Raw genomic sequence first — 17,118 nt, forward strand, 5'->3', positions numbered from 1 at the left:
TTTGACATAGTCGAATGGTAGCTGATACATAATTAACCCTCTCCTATTCTTAAAATTCTTGAGGTGGGAAGAGGGAAAGTTTCCAGGAAATGAACAGGGAGAAACTCAAAGAAATTAACAGCTGTCTACACAGAAAGCCCCAGTAGGAAAAGATTTCAAGCATGAGACAACTCATCAATCACCTAATTTAGTACCATCAGTATGCAAAGTACTGTGCTATATATAGATAAATAGCCTTGGTTCTACCTCTTACAATATCATCTCATGCAAGTTCTTGACTTCTTTGAGCAAAAGGGTCTTCATCTATAAAGTGAGGATAACAACACATATTTGACATAATATTATCAGGACTAAATTCAATAAATTGTGGTAAATTGCTATGTAAATGATACTTATTATTGAAAAAATAAGAGCAAACATTTATTTTAGAGTATTTTAGAAGAGGAAATTACTTAGAGCAGTTGTCTTATGCCCCAAGGGAAATAGTGAGAGTGCAGGGAGTCACCCAAGGCAATCCAGCTAGAGAATCCATGATTCTGATACGCTTGGCTATACTGCCTTAGTCCCTGATTTCAGGGAATTTGCAATCTCATTTAGGGGAAAACATGTGGAATGTTGAATAAGCAACAAAAAGACATTATCATAAAGGAACCCATGATCCCATATTAGATGAGTTTTACAGATAGGGAGGTTTTGCTGGAATGTTCCTAGAACACCTCCTAGAAGAGAAAAAGACTTGAGTCATGCTGATGAGGATGACTGGAATTGGATCATCAGAATAAGGAATAAGAATAGAAGAAAACAGCAAAATAATGAGGCTAAAAATATAAAGCACAGATATTCAGAGTACTGAGTCATTTATGTTAGAGAAAGATCTAAAAAATGTCATAGAAATTTTAAACCCTCCTTACATTTCATTGAAGAAGAAAATGGCTGCAAATGATGATGCCATTCCAACTTAGAGAATATAACTCTCAAAACAACTTATTGTTTACTATTTGAGGAATGGTTAAAATAAATGACTACGTGATATACTCACCAGAGACAAAAAACCAATAAAAGAAAACATAAGCCAAAATAAACACAACAGTAATTTTTTAAAGAAAGTATTTTATATTTAGACAATATGATTAGGAAATAACCTAGTTTAAAAATACTACTCCCTGATTTTTATGCTTATTGAAATAAGGTTTAATAAAATAAGATTTAAGGTTTAATAAAATTATACTCAGTTTCAAAAATGCCTATTTTCATTGTCTTTGAAAGAAGTTAGGAAAGGAAAATTTTAATCTTAAGAATTTTTAATGCTATTTGAAAAACTGTTAGACCTTATCACAACCTGGTCTTCCTAAGTGTAAAGAACTGCATTGAATCATTTCTACTTATTTTGTGGGAACTTTGAAAATACTAAATTGAAATTTAAAGTGGAAACACAAATGTAAATATGTAAGAATCAAATATGTATATATGTTATGTATGTATATATGTATATAAATATGTAAGATCAAATATGTGAGGATCAAATAAGAAAAGAGCTTACTGATACAGCACTACTATAAATGTATAATTATAGCTGTACATAAAATATTAGAAATAGAGAATTGATAAGTCTTTAATCAGTTACCTACCAGGTTATGAGCTCCTCCAGGGCAGGAACTATATCTATTCTTCTTATCACCATGTATTCCATGCTTAGAATAGTGTTGTCTGCCATGTAAATAAATTGCTGATTGAATGGATGCAGCAATAAATGAGCACGGCAACTTTCTGCCTCCAGGAAGACTTCCATCTAGAAGGAATAAATTTAGCTATAGTCCTTAATAGAGAATTACATCAATATTATTGTGTTCCATTCTTCATTTATTGATTCATAAGAATTATTGAGTGCCCACTATGTGCCAGACATTGTGTCAGATGCTGAGGATACAATGATAAAAACCAACCAACCAACCAACCAACCAATAATATCCCTGCCCTTATGGATCTCAAAGTATGACAGGAAAGATATTAGTCTAATAATCGGTGAAATAAATTTATATAGCTACAATTGAGATAAATGCAAAGGAATGCATTTGATATACTTACAAAATTATTATGCATAACTGTTTAAGCCAGATGTTATAAAGATTCTCAGACAGAACATATATTTTGGTTATTAAAGAAAATAACTTTTTGAAGAGACAGCTGAGTCCAGAAATATATTACATAAATTTATATTGTTGGCTTATCCACACAAGTTTATTAAATTAAATTAACTACACAGGAATGCAAGCTGGTGCAGCCATTCTGGAAAACAGTATAGAGGTTCCTCAAAAAACTAAAAATAGAACTACCCTATGACCCAGCATTTGCACTACTAGGCATTTATCCATGGGATACAGGTGTGCTGTTTCGAAGGGACACCCCAATGTTTACAGCAGCACTATCAACAATAGCCAAAGTATGGAAAGAGCCCAAATGTCCATCGATGGATGAATGGATAAAGAAGGTGTGGTATATATGTATACAATGGAGTATTACTCAGCAATCAAAAAGGATGAAATCTTGCCATTTGCAACTACATGGATGGAACTGGAGGGTATTATGCTAAGTAAAATTAGTCAGTCAGAGAAAGACAAAAATCCTATGACTTCACTCATATGAGGACTTTAAGAGACAAAACAGATGAACAGAAGGGAAGGGAAACAAAAATAATATAAAACCAGGGAAGGGGACAAAACAGAAGAGACTCATAAATATGGAGAACAAACTGAGGGTTACTGGAGGGGTTGTGGGAGGAGGGATGGGCTAAATGGGTAAGGGGCACTAAGGAATCTACTCCTGAAATCATTGTTGCACTATATGCTAACTATTTTGGATGCAAATTTAAAAACATAAAAAATAAAACAAGTTAATAAGAAAAATTAACTACAGAATGATTCACATGTACAATTATTTGTTTTCAGGGGAAATTTCCTTTCTCTTCATCCTTCAGTTTGTTGGTTGCCTTTAAAGTCACCAGTATTTGAAATGTCTCTTCATGCTATCAAAATGAATATTTCCTTTTTTAAAAATTTATTTTTAATTTACTTTTAATTTTTCTGTGTCTGACATGTCCTTGCAGATGAATATGTCTATTTCCTTCCACAGTGAAACAGCATTTTGTGAAATTTAATTCCTGATTTACTTTGAAAAGCCTCCTTCCTGCAGTCATAGATTAATATACAATATTCCATCCTTGGGTTGTTTTTGTATACCCTCAATACTGTCAAATATCAATTTACTTAACTAGATTCTCTAACCAAGGCAAGGAGGGGAATGAGAAATTATCCTCTGAGCCATCGGTATATGAAATCAAAGCCTCCTCAATGGGCAACATGAGTCTTGCTGTAGCCTCACTTCAGGAAATAATTAAAATCCGCAGTTCCCTAAAATTAATTAATTAATTAATTTAAAAAAATCCTCAGTTCCCTCTAACATTGCTTCACTTCTTTTTAATTTTTACATTTTAACCCCTTCCCCCATTTCTCACTATCTTGCCACCCTTTGCCTCTGGCAACCACCAGTTTTCTGTATCTATGAGCTTGATTTTTTTTTCTTTTTGATTCCACATATAAAAGAGATCATATAGTTTTTGTCTTTCTAACTTACTTCACTTAGCATAATGCCCTCGAGGCCCATCAATGTTGTTGCAAATGGCAAGATTTCATTATTTTTTTATGACTAATATTTCATTTTATGTATATACCAGTCTTTATCTACCCATCTATTGGTGGACACAGGCTGTTTCCATTTCTTGGTTATTGTAAATAATGCTGCAGTAAACATAAGGGTGCATATATCTTTTCAAATTAGTGTTTTCGTTTTCTTCAGATAAATACCCAAAAATCAGATTGCTGAATCATGTGGTAGTTCTATTTTTAATTTTTTTGGGAAACTCAACATTCTCATAAAGAGTGCACAAGGGTTCCCTTTTCTCCACATCCTAGCCAACACTTGTTGTTTCCTGTCTTTTTCATGATAGTCTTTCTAACATATGTAAAGTAATATTCATTGTAGTTTTGATTTGCATTTCCCTGAATGATGTTGAGCATCTTTTCATGTACCTCTTGGCAATCTGTATGTCTTTTTTGGTAAAAAGAGGTCTATTCACATCTTCATTTTTAAAATCGCATTTTTTTGCTATTGAGCTTATGAGCTCTTTATGTATTTTAGATATTAGCCTGTTATCAGATACATTAGCCTGTTATCAGTTACATTATTTGCAAATATTTTCTCCTATTTAGTCGGTTGCCTTTTCATTTTGTTGATGGTTTCCATTGCTGTGCAGAAGCTTTGAGTATGATGTACTTCCACTGATTTATTTTTGCTTTTGTTGCTTTTGCTTTTGGGGTCAGATTCAAAATATCAGTAAGACTGTCAAGGAGCTTACCACCTATGTTTTCTTTTGGTTTTATGGTTTCAGGTCTTTAATCCACTTTCAGTTAACTTTAGGATATATTGTAAGGTAGGGTTGAGTTTCATTCTTTTGCATGTGGGAGTCAAGCTTTCCCAACATCATGTATGGAAGAGATTTTCTTTTCCCCATTTTTGTCATAAATTAATTGACCATATATGCATGGGTTTATTTCTGGGCTCTCTATTCTGTTCCATCAATCTGTATGTCTGTTTTTATGACAATACCTTATTGTCTTTATTACTGTAGCTTTGTAATATAGTTTGAAATCAGGGAGTATGATGCTTTCAGCTTTGTTCTTTCTCAAGATCACTTTAGCTATTCAGTTTTTTGTGGTTCCATATAGATTTTAGGATTATTTATTCTGTTTCTTTGAAAAATAACAGACATTAGAATTTTTATATTGATTGCATTGAATCTGTAGATTGCTTTGGGTAGTATGGACATAATGCTGATTCTTCTAATCCATGAGCATAATACATCTTTCCACTTATCTGAGTCTTCTTCCATTTATTTCATTAACATTTTGTAGTTCTCAATATATGGGTCCTTCCTGTCCTTGGTGAAATTTATTCCTAGGTATTTTATTCTTTTTAATGTAGTTGCAAAGAGGATTATTTCTCTTTGTGATAAGTTATTATTAGTAGATAGAAACATAACAGGTTTTTTGCATATTTTGTATCCTGCAATTTTACTATTTTATCAGTTGTAACAGTTTTTTGATGGAGGCTTTAGGGTTTTCTATGTATAATATCATGTCATCTGTAAATAGTGCAAGTTTTACTTCTTCCTCACCAATTTAAATAGCTTTTATTTCTTTTGTTGTCTGTTGTGGCTAGGACTTCCAGTACTGTTTTGAATAAAAGTGATGAGAGGAAACATCCTTGTCTTGTTCCTTCTTAGAGAAGTTTTCAGCTTTTCACCATTGAGCATAGTTAACTGTGGTTTTCTCATATATGGCCTTTATATTTTGAGGCACACTACCTCCATACCCACATTGTTGAGAGTTTTCATCAAAAATATTGAATTTTGTCAAATGCTCTTTCAGCATCTTTTAAATGATAGGCTTTTTATCCCTCATTTGATTAATGGTGTACCACGTTAACTGATTTGTGAATGTTGAACTATCCTTGCATCCCTAGAATGAATCCCACTTGATCATGGGGTATAATCCTTTTAATGTATTGTTGAATTTGTTTTGCTAATATTTTGTTGAGGATTTTTACATCTATGTTCATCAGGGATATTGGCCTATAATGTTGTTTTCTTGTGGCATCCTTGTCTGGTTTTGGTATTAAGAATACAAAATTGCCTTTCCTTAACATGTTTTGGCTTGAATTCCTCCTAATCTGATCGTAACTTCTGCTTTCTGTTTACAGAGAGCCTTTTGTTTACAGTTGTGCCTTTGTACACAACTCTATATCCAACCATTAAATACATGTTTTAGGTAAGCCTGTTGCATCCAGCATAAAGGCATAAATGCAATTTACTTTCTGGAAAAAAAAACAACAAAAAAAACTTTTCTGGAATTACACCCTATAAATGTATTGATATGACATATATTTAGTCTCCTTTCTATCACAGACTTTTTTAATTGACAGTTTGTAGCAAAAGCCAAGATGGAGTTAGACATGGAAGATTTACTAAGCCTAATGACTGTGAAAGAAAAAGGCAAGAGGAAGCAGAAGTAGGTCAGAAAAAACATTCAGACCATGCCACAAGTCTAAAATGTGAGAAAGAGAGGGGAAAGCAAGGACAGATGGATAGGAAGAGCCTCAGACTATAGTGCACCTCTGAAACATTGTGGCTAGTTCTAAGGGGATGCTCTAAACAAACTTCGAAACTTAAGAAAGTATCTCATTGAGCAGAAATGGCCAGCATCTAATACTCAGGCCATGCTAAGTCATTTGGCTGGAGGTGCAAAAGAGAACATGTCCTTAGCTCCAATGCTGCAGCACATCCTAAAGGTGTTACAGCTTGCGGCTATAGGTTAACTGCATACCTGCTGCACTCTTGAATGAATATCTGAGTCAAAGAGCTCCATGACTGCCACACAGATTTTATAATTTTATTCAAGTATAGTCTACATACAGTGAAATGTACCAATCTTAAGTGCACACAGTCTGACAAGTTTTAACAAATTTACAAATCCATTTACCCCATTCCAAACAAGATACAGAATATTTCCTTCACATGGAAAAGATCCTTCAAGCCCTTGGATCCAACCCCCTCTGATTCTGAACCCTGCTGCTCACTCCCCCTGCCAACATACTCAGAGGCAACCACTGTCCTGATGTTTATTACTATAGTTTATTTTGCCTGCTTTGAACTTCATATGAATGGAATCACAGCACATTCTCTTTTGTTTCTGGCTTCTCTCATGCAAAACAATGTTTTTGATATTTATAAATTTAGTGTATTTAAAAATTTTTATTCCGTTGTATGAATATACCATTTCTTTATCCACTTTTCTTTTATAGACATGGGTTGTTTCCAGTTATTATTATAAATAAAGTTACTGTGAACATTTTTGTATAACATTTTGTAATTTTTTGTGGACATGTTTTCATCAATCTTTGATATATACTTAGGAGTGGGATTGGTGAGTCATACAATAGAGTATGTTTAAATTTATGAGAACTGTCAGTTTTCCAAAGCATTTGTATCATTTTTCACACAAACAGCTGGTTGTGTTTTGACTGGCAATTAATTTAATCTACATACCAATTTGGGGTGAGCTGACATCTTAACAATATTGAGATTTCCAGTCAATGAATATCATTCCTCTCTCCATCTTCTTAGGTTCTTTTTTTTTAATCCCAAAAATGTTTCATTGTTAATGGCATAGAAGTTATGTAAGCTCTATTAAGTATATTTGTAAATATTTCATGTTTTTATAGTTGTAAATAGTATTGTTTAAAATTTTTCATTGTCCAATTATTCATTACTATTACACAGAAACAAATTTGACTTTTGTACATTGACCTTATGGTCTGTGAACTGGATAAAACTATTTATTAGTTGTAGCTGTTTGTATTGTTCTCTTGGTAGATAACTTGGTATTTTCTATGTACACTATTATATTGTCTTCCAAAAGAAATAATGCAAACTTAATGCATTCAATTTCTTTTCTTTGCTTTACTGCTGGACCTGGCTAGGACCTCTAGTATGTAACAAAATTGGTGAGTACAGATATCATTTCCTTTCTTCTGATCTTAGGAGAAACTGTTTAATATTTCACCAGTAAGTTTTCTCTTCAGTATGGATCACACATTCTTGCTTCATTGAAAGCCTTCTTTTAAAAACTCCATTCCCAACATTACGTATGAAGGACCAGTGTTGGTCTATTTCTCAAACAGTACAAGTTCTTTCTTCATTTGACTGTTGGAAAGAAAGGCTGTTTATTTGGATTCTTCCTAGGTTTTGAGTTGATCTGAGGCTGGCCCACAGCTTCAGTTAGGTTGAGTTTATCCACACTCAGATATGGAAACTCATGGTTTTCTGCTTAGCTAGGAAGAATTCATTCATCCCAGTACTCAGTCCATCAAGCCTTCCAGGAATCCAAGATTCTTTTTCAATTCCATAGAAAAGTATATTCTTAAATTCTGTCTTAGATGTTCTTGTGACCACAAATTTGAAGGTCTTTTGTTATCCTTTTACATCTTAACCATTGTGTTTTATGATTTTCCTTGCATGCAGGCATGTGTGCTTAAATTTTCAAATATTTGTAAGAGTTCAATTTTATTCTCCTTATATTTTCTGTCCCTTACTGTATTTTTCTCATCATCTACTTTTTTTGGTACTTGTTTCAATTTCATCTTCATTTCTTTGATGGTTTGTTTTTGGCTTCTGCATCTTTCTTGAAATCTGCTATCTCAGATTTCCTCTCCTCCTCCTTTTGTTTAGTATTTCCTATGTTTTTTTTGTTTCTTCTTCCATTTCTTTTTTGGTAACTTCCTTCGTAGAAACAATTGCTTTAACACAGAAAAGTGTGTGCCACAACTTTTATCCTCTTTATGGCTACCTTTGTGTGATCTGCTGATAAATTTTGTACCTCTCTTCCACATGTTTATCTTAGAGTAACTTTTGTCAGGGCGCCTGGGTGGCGCAGTCGGTTAAGCGTCCGACTTCAGCCAGGTCACGATCTCGCGGTCCGTGAGTTTGAGCCCCACATCGCGCTCTGGGCTGATGGCTCAGAGCCTGGAGCCTGTTTCCGATTCTGTGTCTCCCTCTCTCTCTGCCCCTCGCCCGTTCATGCTCTGTCTCTCTCTGTCCCAAAAATAAATAAACATTGAAAAGAGTACCTTTTGTTGAGGTTGTGCCCAGTGTCCTTCATTATTCATTATTGAATGAGTTCAATTTTCCTGGCCCAGTTATTTGATAGAGATACTAGGTTAGAACACAGAAACCAAGTAATCTTTCATGATTTATAACTCAGATTCTCTCTTCTGCTTTTCACAAATGCAACACATCATTGTTTGCAATGCTTTGTTTAGCCCCAAACCAAGTTCAGCAGGGTTTTTGTCACCAGCCTTGCTTACTCAATTTCTCATACCCTTCCTAACAAGAGATAGAACTTTTTGTCTTTAGGGCAGGCCCCTCACCTTCAGAAAAAAAATTTATTTTTTAAATGTGTGTGCTTTTGAGGTCTACTGTTATTGAACCCATCTGCCACTTTTTTTCACTTCTTACCATGCAACTTTTTTTCAGGTCTCAGGGGCCCTTGGTAGCTCTTACATGTACTTTAAGTTTGTTTATTATATTGTTTGTAAGCTTTAAAAATGTTGATTTCCCTATTGCTTTTATATGATCTTCAGGAGGAAAAGCTCACTTGTACAACCACATTCATATTATAAGTGACCAGAGACCTAAGTTTAACTCATATCTCATAAGACTTATTGTTTTGTCTACTCTCTTGGATGACATTAAACACAATTGTAAAATCAATAACCAAGGACTTAAAATATTAAGTTCTCTAATTTGTCTTATTAAATACATGTAGAATATTTGTCAACAACTCCTACTAAGGGAGATTTTATTCAGCTGCAATTACTAGAGCAATTCACCTGATTATCAAAATACTTTGATTTCTCACCTAGAAAGTGAATGCATGATAAAATAAGCATTCTAACACTTCAGAAATAGGCAGAGAAAAACGTAGGAGAGCCTCCAGCTTTTCTTAGAGCATTAAGACATGAAGAAGAATACCTAGCAGAGTTGGATGACCTGGGACAGGGTTAGAAGTACAAAGATATATTTCACTGTGAAATTAGAGTAGGCATTGAAGTTGAAGGCTGGCTCCTAGTGAGTTTCCTTCTGGGAACACTAAGCAACCATCAGTACAAAGGTCACAGAAGTATCTTATGAAACCAACGACTTATGACTTTTTGTGGCTATGGAACTGATCAAGTCAGTTGTCAAATGCAGAGTGAGAGCACAGGGGCATGATCCAAAAAGAGAAGGAAAAGGAAAAGGAAAAAAATAAGAGTATTCATATTTATAGACATAAATATTTTCTAATATTTTTTCTTTTTTTAATATAGCCTTAAAATGCAGGATAATTAAAGATAATGAGGAATTTTCCCTTCTCCCTCTTCCCGAACTCCATCTGGCTCTACATACTGTAGTTTTCTCCAAACTTTTTCCCTCATATGTAGAAAATGACATCTGTACCATCTCCTCAGTAGACTGAGGAGAATTTAGGAGTAGGAATTAGTGAAAAACATGTTATTACCTTTTTTATATAAATATGATCAGAAAATGAAATAACTACAGCTACAGTAGAAGAAGATACTATAACTATACTAACTGTAACTACAGTAGGAGAAGATACTAAATATTGAGTTAACATAAAGTTTCAAAACAAAGTATTTTCAAAACATTAATAAGAAATTTGAGTTGCTTCTTTGACCAGAGCTTTTCAGTAGTGGATTCTGTGTGTGAAATGGCTACACACACTTCAAAGTTTATGATTAAAAATTAATAAGTAAAGTGTTTGTGACAATGTCTAGAAAATAGTAAATTTTGAATCTCTTTTTTACAATCATACAAAGTTTACAGCACTTGAAATTATGTTTGAAGAAGCTAACAACTCTTCCTATTGTTTAAAAAAATCAATGTTGAAAATTTTTCATGATAATGTAAATGATTCTTGTATTTTCATCAAATTTCTCTTATCAAGTATATCAAACTAACCACAAAGCTCTAATTTGTGGGGCACACACTAGAGCAATCATCTTGCTTACTTAGTTTGGATGTTACACTTGGTTTTATTATTTTAGTGATTATTATAGATATTATACCACACAATTCTAACTTACAGAAGACCAAAGTTAATCAACATATTTACCCTTTTTTACAGATAACACAACCTTAGATCATTAACTCCTTTAAGTTCCCTCCCAGGCTCTATGTTTTAATTTATCATTCTTTTGTAACCCAGCAGATATTACAGACATTATCATTTTACGAAGTCAATGTTTATAGATTTACATATATATTTACATATATATTTACATATTTACCACTTTTCCTGTTCATCATTCATTTTCCCCACTTTAGGTTTTTTTATTTGGGATCATTTACCCTCTGCCTGAAGCATTTTTTTGTTATTGTTTCTTTGTGGGTTTCTTTGTTTTAGAATTTCCTTGAGTGAGTCAGTACTCACTTGCAAACTTTCTCAGTTATTTTAATATATTCCATCAATTCTCTGGAGACTTAGCTATCACTCCAGTCATTTCTTGAGAATAATCTTTCCCTGGATGCTTGTAAGATTCTTCTTTTTATTATTGATGCTCTGCATATTCACTATGATGTATCTCAATGTGGGCTTCTTTTTACTTACACTGCTTGGGATTCACTGGACTTCTTAAATCCTTATTTTAGTGTCTTACTAGTTTCAGAAAATTCCCAGCTGTTATCTATTAAAATGTTGCCTCTACCTTATTCCTTTTCCTTTCCTTCAGATTCCAATTAAATGATCTGAAATCTCCTCTGTCCTCCATGTCTCACCTCTGTATTTTTTTAATCTCACATGTGCTCCATTCTGGATTTCTTCTGAACTATTTTTTAGTTTACTAGTTTGCTTTTCAATTTTGTGTGATGTCATTAAACTCATATAATGAGTTTTAAGTTTTGATTATTAAAGTTTTCACTTCTAGAAAGTCTATTGGTCCTTTTTCAAATATGCTTGTTTTGTTTGTTTTTATTTAAAGTATTTCTTTTTAATTAATTTCCACACCCAATGTGGGGCTCGAACTCACAACCCTGAGATCAAGAGCCACATGCTCTACAGACTGAAACAGTCAGGTGCCCCTATGCTAAATTGTTTTAGCTTCTTGTTTTCTGTACATTTTTAAGCTTGTCTCTTACTCTTTTAAAAAGAGTAAACATGACATCTGTATCTAGAATTATGAAGTCTTGCAGGTCTATTTATATTATCTTTTGTTTCTGCAGGCTCTCAATTATGATGCCTTGCTTTTTTTCTGTGATGTTCATGTATTTGAACATTTACTCAAAACCTAGGATAAGGTGACTTCAAAAGAACACCTGTGTTGGCTTCTATGACCTGACTGGAGTCACTGTCATTTAATTTCAAACCAAGTTGATGGTTTAAGGGTCTCTGGACTCTATTAGAAAAAGGTTCCAGTTTTCAGCTCTGGCTCCATGTTTTATCTTTCTCAAGTTTCTTAATTGCACTCAATCTCCGAGTCCTCATCCACAAAACGAAGATAACAACAGTACTTATTCTACAGGTATGTTCTAGTAAGTTGTAAAATGCTTAGCACATAGTGCTCAGTGATTAACAGCTATTATCATTATGTCACTTAAAGTGAGTCTTCTCCCAATCTGCCCCAATATCATAAAGTTTTAGAAATATACAAGTCAATAAGAGATAGGCACGAATTAACTATCCACTAGTTAAGTACAGTGGAGAATGGAGACATGTTGCATCACCATGGGCCTTGAAACTAAAGAGCTAAGTTAAACTCTCTTTGCCACTTAGAGTAAACTACCCAACCTCTTCAAGCTCTAGACACTTCATTTGTGAAATGAAGAATAGTTATACCCTTGAGAGCTTTTTCTGAGCAGTAAATGAAATTCTACAATGCATTTAATATTTAAATAAAAGGTAGACATTTTCTAGGTAGTAATGACAAAGATGAAATTATTAAAATGATTTTGGCAATTCTATAAAAGTGGAAAAGCAATCTAATGAGACCTAATTCTACTAAATTTTCTGTGAGGGTAAAAAAAACTATTTTAGAACTTTCCTGAAATTATATATATCACAATATATATATTTGCCAAATAAATTTACTAAAGTATATTTGTGGTATTCATTCAGGATTTTTAACCTATTATGTTATAACACTGATGGGTCCCTAAGGTACAGAGATGAATGCCTTTGAATAATTAATAGATAGAGGAGTCAGATATTTAATCAAATTAGTATGAGTAATGAGATAGTACAGACATATACAAGTGTTATGACAACACAGATTTAATAGACAAGATATTTAAACTAAGCAAGAAGAGACACTGTCAACAGGAATGGGAGGCTGAGATGCATAACATAGAAAATATTACTATTTGGAAAAGAGCAAACAGCGAAAATAAAAAGTATGTTGGAGCGTCTGGGTGGCTCAGTTGGTTAAGCATCCGACTCTTGATTTTGGCTCAGGTCATGATCTCACACTTTGTGGGTTTGAGCCCAGCATCTGGCTCTGCAATGACAACATGGAGCCTGCTTCGGATTCTGTGTCTCCCTCTCTCTCTCTGCCCTTCCCTGCTTGTGCTGCCTCTCTCTCTCTCCCTCTCTCTCTCTCTCTCTCTTTCTCAAAAATAAGTAAATAAACTCAAAAACAAACAAACAAAAAAGATGTTTTATGGAACAGGTGGAAGACGAGACTTGAAAGATAATTTAAAGCCATACTATGCAGGTATATATATGCTATGTTTAGGGATTTGGACTTTTATAACATAGATACTGGGAAGCCACTGAAATGCTAAATGGCCACAACACAATGACAGGATCAGATTTCTCCGTTTACAAGGGTACAGGATGGACTGGTTAGAATGAAGAATAGAGGCAGCCAGCTAGAAAATTATCACAATAATCAAAACTAGAGACAAGATGTATAAGAAAAACACAATCATCAAATGCTTCACGATGATATTAAAATTTCTCTTTCAATGCCTTGGGAGAATGCTCCTTGAATTCAGAATAACTGCTTCTCAATTTTTCTAAAATCACTTCTAAATAGGTAAAGTGCATTGTTATTATTCACATATCATAAAAATTTATTAGATTTACCTTAAGATATTTATTGAAAAAATGCAACGTAAATGAATTTTCTTTTGAAAATCAGGTGCAAAAGAAATCCATTTACTAAACCCTAAAAAACATATAAAGGTTGTTTGTTTGTTTTTTATAGAAATAGCCTTCATCTTCTTTTTTTTTTAAAAGAACACTAATCCTTTATGACTAGGGGTGGGGGTGGAAACAATAATCAGCTAAGATTAAAACACTATTGTAATGAAAAGTTCAGAATCTTGACCTAACTAGTCTAAGAGAATGTCACTAAGACTCATCAGAAAAGGATGACTTGGAATAAAAGCATAAAGAATTGAATCCCTAACCCTCCCCACTCCCCACTCCCATCCTGCTGCTTGAACGTGCTCAGTAAAGGAGTGACCAGTTCTTTGATCTCTTCTCTTTAAAAACAACTAAATAGCTCTTGTTTTGACTCCGTAATTAAATTTTTTCCTTGTAACAGGGATTTCATTTCTATATTGGTGACTGAGTTGGGTTTTAAGGAAACTGATAATGAAAAAGACATTTTAATATATCTTCTATTTTATAATATTTTCCAGTATATCTAAATTTAAATAATTTCATGGATGTCCTGACTTCTTTCCATGAGTAAAATTTTTCTTTAATCAGACAGGGTCTATGTACACAGGCCGAGTAAATTAGCTCCCGCCTCACAGCGCCTGAGAAAATGAATTGCTTAAGAAGATTAGAGTCATTTTCTTTACTTAAAGATATTCCTGACAACCCACACTGAAATTACACAAGATTAACTCCATTAACACCATTTCCCATTCTTTAAAGTAGTAGCTTTCCAGAAAGCAGCATTTAGACTGAATAGTTCAAAGCATATTTTAAGAAGAGATCTCAAAATGCTTAGAAATGCTAATATAAGTATCATGTAAGGATTCAGAATGAGGTGCTGAGAGGTCAAGTAACATATTATTGGCCGTATAGTGAGCCATACGTGAAATGGAAAGACACTGCTTGTTTTTTTCCTTGCCATTTAGTCCACATATTCTTTTTGCAGATGACATTTCAAATCAAATATCTTAAAGGATATAACACTGTTAATCCCTCAAAGGCACAGATATTATCTGACTTATTTTGTCTTTCCCCACAGTATCTTACAGAGTGCCTTTAACTTAGGGACACTCAAATATCTGTTCGTTATTATGTCAGGCATTTGGCATTGCTTGGTAGCCTATCAAAAATAGGTAAAGCAGAAGGGCTTAGGAAAAATAGACTAAATACCATAAGACATCAAGCTATCTCTAAGAACCTTTCTGAATCTGAAAGCAAAATCCATATCACAGGCACTAAACTTTAAACTATTTATATTAACTGTCATTAGTGCCATTAAAACATATAATGCATATTTCTCTCTGGCAGTATGTTGGCATAAGCCACCAGAAGAACCATTCTGAAAATAATGCAACTATAATCCATCAATTCTCTTACCTTACCTTCTCTAAACTGTACGTATTCGTCAAGGTTTTTAACTGTAAAATTAATACACAAATACATTCCTATTTAAAAACCCAAACACTTCAGAGGTAAATAGAGAAAAAAATGAAAAGTCCTATTTTCCTTACTCCAGCATCTTCCTGCAGCCTCTTCTCCTATCCCTATGTTATGTTAAAACTCTGTACTGTTAACCTGGGGCTTCACTTTCTTTTTGGTCTCCTAAGGTAGTTCCCAGGTGGGAAATATTGAAAACACTGACCTAGATAATTCTTAAAGATCTTAATTTGAATGAATTGCTGAATTCCCAGATTGAGAAAGTGTTTTTTGCTTACAAAAAAATACGTAAATCTAAAAGTGTGCTGAATTATACTTACTTTATGCAAAGACAGAGTCAGATCAGATCTCAAGGGGGAAGTCATTAACCAATCTACCGTAAAACTTTCATCAGCACGGTAATGTAACATTAACTATCATAACACTAGCTGGCACTGAGAATTTACTAGATGCTAGACACTGTCGTTAGTGTTTCAGAAGATTTTCTAAAAAAAGCAGCAACTCTCTCACCATGCTTTTTCAACAATACTACTATTGTGCCAGGTACCATCTAAAATAACCTCCTATATGACCTATGATAATTTTGTCTATCATTGTGATACGAGTCCCAAAGTATTCTGGAAAATAACCCAAAATGATTTGGGAATTTCCTGAAGGATCTGCTTTACTTTTATTTTAGTCTCAGAATCTCAAAAGAAATCTTGTTTCTCTCAAGACATGCTCCAGTACGTCTATTAATCAGGAGCAAGTAATACTGAATCAGTGGGAATGAAAGTCATTAACAAAAAAACATGTTTTCAGAAGGCAAATATTAGGTAGATAAAAAACAGTACCGATCCATGAAGCATAATCAAGTTTAACCACACACTATCTTGTTTGACCTTAACTAGGTCAGTAAATCACTCAGATATATTCCCATCTTCTTTTTTTAATTGTTTGTTTTCGTTTATTCTATTTTTTGAGACAGAGAGCAGGGGAGGGGCAGAGAGAGAAGGAGAGCGAGAATCCCAAGCAGGCTCGACACTGTCAGTGCAGAGCCTGATGTGGGGCTTGAACTCATGAACCATGAGATCATGACCTGAGCCAAAGTTGGATGCTTAACCGACTGAACCACCCAGGCGCCCCTATCCTCATCTTTAAAATCAGGGAAAATACCACCTACCTGAAGGTTGGATCTATGGATTAAAATGAGAAAAGTGAATGTGCTGGCACAACAAACCCTCAATAAATGTTACTTGAATCAGAAGCTGCATACGACTTGCAGTTCAGGGTAAGCCACAAAAACCTCAATTTGTTTCACCTCAGTAATCCTGATGCACTATTGCTCAGTTTCAAGAGCAACCTAGAAAAGTAAAACTAATTCAAAGATTATTCTTCTGAAGGACTGAAATGCTCAGAACTGCAAAAACCTAGGTGACTGGTCAGCATATGGTCCAAAGTACATTCAAGGCCTTAAATGGAAAAAAAAGTCACATGTCAAATATTACAGGCATATAAAATAATTTTCTACATGAACAGTATCTGAATACATTTTATTGTGACTTGAAATAAGTTCAGTGATTCTTTCTTTACATATGGCCAAAGTATTAAATAAATAAATAAAATAAATAAGGAAGATATCTAAAATTACAGTGCCATCTACAGGCAAAGAAAATAATATCAATGATGGCACATCTTAATGCTTTCATATTTTCTAATTGCAATTCAACATATAAGACACCTAGAGTGTCACAATTTGCATAATTCATTTTCTGATTACATTTGTGGGATATAATTTATCATGAGATGAAACATTTTTTCTAAATTTTTTACTACTTAATATAGCATTTTATTTTCAATGAATATTAAA

General features: G+C 33.7%; 2 long non-coding RNA genes across 2 annotated transcripts in view; one reads left to right on the forward strand and one right to left on the reverse strand.

The window, feature by feature from the left end:
* The window catches only part of LOC106978296 (uncharacterized), a 38,387-nt gene that overhangs the window by 9,855 nt on the left and 11,414 nt on the right, over positions 1–17,118 (forward strand). The gene's annotated exons all lie outside the window — the stretch shown is intronic.
* Positions 6,490–17,113, reverse strand: LOC128316385 (uncharacterized). The gene is made up of 2 exons (XR_008300215.1): positions 8,740–17,113; positions 6,490–8,518 (listed from the first exon to the last, which is right to left on the reverse strand). It is a non-coding gene; the product is annotated as an uncharacterized LOC128316385 (long non-coding RNA).

This window comes from Acinonyx jubatus, chromosome B4 (genome assembly GCF_027475565.1).
Source record: "Acinonyx jubatus isolate Ajub_Pintada_27869175 chromosome B4, VMU_Ajub_asm_v1.0, whole genome shotgun sequence".
NCBI lineage: Eukaryota > Metazoa > Chordata > Mammalia > Carnivora > Felidae > Acinonyx > Acinonyx jubatus.